The sequence below is a fragment of the Erpetoichthys calabaricus genome, chromosome 3 (genome assembly GCF_900747795.2).
Source record: "Erpetoichthys calabaricus chromosome 3, fErpCal1.3, whole genome shotgun sequence".
In the NCBI taxonomy this organism is placed as follows: Eukaryota; Metazoa; Chordata; class Cladistia; order Polypteriformes; family Polypteridae; genus Erpetoichthys; species Erpetoichthys calabaricus.
In genome coordinates this window covers 292,132,534-292,134,815 of record NC_041396.2, presented here as the reverse complement: position 1 = coordinate 292,134,815, position 2,282 = coordinate 292,132,534, and positions in this window count along the sequence as shown.

Here is a 2,282-nt window from a genome sequence, read left to right as displayed (position 1 = left end):
CTCCCTGACTAAGGCCCTTCTCCCCCAATCGTTCAGTTTAGATGGCTGGCCAGCTCTAGGAAGAGTCCTGGTGGTTTCGAACTTCTTCCACTTACGGATGATGGAGGCCACTGTGCTCATTGGGACCTTCAAAGCAGCAGAAATTTTTCTGTAACCTTCCCCAGATTTGTGCCTCGAGACAATCCTGTCTCGGAGGTCTACAGACAATTCATTTGACTTCATGCTTGGTTTGTGCTCTGACATGAACTGTCAACTGTGGGACCTTATATAGACAGGTGTGTGCCTTTCCAAATCATGTCCAGTCAACTGAATTTACCACAGGTGGACTCCAATGAAGCTGCAGAAACATCTCAAGGATGATCAGGGGAAACAGGATGCACCTGAGCTCAGGTTTGAGCTTCATGGCAAAGGCTGTGAATACTTATGTACATGTGCTTTCTCAATTTTTTTATTTTTAATAAATTTGCAAAAACCTCAAGTAAACTTTATTCACGTTGTCATTATGGGGTGTTGTGTGTAGAATTCTGAGGAAAAAAATGAATTTAATCCATTTTGGAATAAGGCTGTAACATAACAAAATGTGGAAAAAGTGATGCGCTGTGAAGACTTTCCGGATATATATATATATATATATATATATATATATATATATCCATCCATCCATTTTCTAACCCGCTGAATCCGAACACAGGGTCACGGGGGTCTGCTGGAGCCAATCCCAGCCAACAGAAGGCACAAGGCAGGAAACAATCCTGGGCAGGGTGCCAACCCACCGCAGATATATATATATATCCATCCATCCATCCATCCATTGTCTCCCGCTTATCCGAGGTCGGGTCGCGGGGGCAGCAGCTTGAGCAGAGATGCCCAGACTTCCCTCTCCCCGGCCACTTCTTCTAGCTCTTCCGGGAGAATCCCAAGGCGTTCCCAGGCCAGTCGAGAGACATAGTCCCTCCAGCGTGTCCTGGGTCTTCCCCGGGGCCTCCTCCCGGTTGGATGTGCCTGAAACACCTCACCAGGGAGGCGTCCAGGAGGCATCCTGATCAGATGCCCAAGCCACCTCATCTGACTCCTCTCGATGCGGAGGAGCAGCGGCTCTACTCTGAGCCCCTCCCGGATGACTGAGCTTCTCACCCTATCTTTAAGGGAAAGCCCAGACACCCTGCGGAGGAAACTCATTTCAGCCGCTTGTATTCGCGATCTCATTCTTTCGTCACTACCCATAGTTCATGACCATAGGTGAGGGTAGGAACATAGATCGACTGGTAAATTGAGAGCTTCGCCTTGCGGCTCAGCTCCTTTTTCACCACGACAGACCGATGCAACGCCCGCATTACTGCGGATGCCGCACCGATCCGCCTGTCGATCTCACGCTCCATTCTTCCCTCACTCGTGAACAAGACCCCGAGATACTTGAACTCCTCCACTTGGGGCAGGATCTCGCTACCAACCCTGAGAGGGCACTCCACCCTTTTCCGGTTGAGGACCATGGTCTCGGATTTGGAGGTGCTGATTCTCATCCCAGCCGCTTCACACTCGGCTGCGAACCGATCCAGAGAGAGCTGAAGATCACGGCCTGATGAAGCAAACAGGACAACATCATCTGCAAAAAGCAGTGACCCAATCCTGAGCCCACCAAACCGGACCCCCTCAACACCCTGGCTGCGCCTAGAAATTCTGTCCATAAAAGTTATGAACAGAATCGGTGACAAAGGGCAGCCCTGGCGGAGTCCAACTCTCACTGGAAACGGGTTCGACTTACTGCCGGCAATGCGGACCAAGCTCTGGCACTGATCGTACAGGGACTGAACAGCCCTTATCAGGGGGGCTGGTACCCCATACTCTCGGAGTACCCCCCACAGGATTCCCCGAGGGACACGGTCGAATGCCTTTTCTAAGTCCACAAAACACATGTAGACTGGTTGGGCAAACTCCCATGCACCCTCCAGGACCCTGCTAAGGGTATAGAGCTGGTCCACTGTTCCGCGACCAGGACGAAAACCACACTGTTCCTCCTGAATCCGAGGCTCGACTATCCGACGGACCCTCCTCTCCAGGACCCCTGAATAGACTTTTCCAGGGAGGCTGAGGAGTGTGATCCCTCTGTAGTTGGAACACACCCTCCGATCCCCCTTCTTAAAGAGGGGGACCACCACCCCGGTCTGCCAATCCAGAGGCACTGTCCCTGATGTCCATGCGATGTTGCAGAGGCGTGTCAGCCAAGACAGTCCTACAACATCCAGAGCCTTGAGGAACTCCGGGCGTATCTCATCCACCCCCAG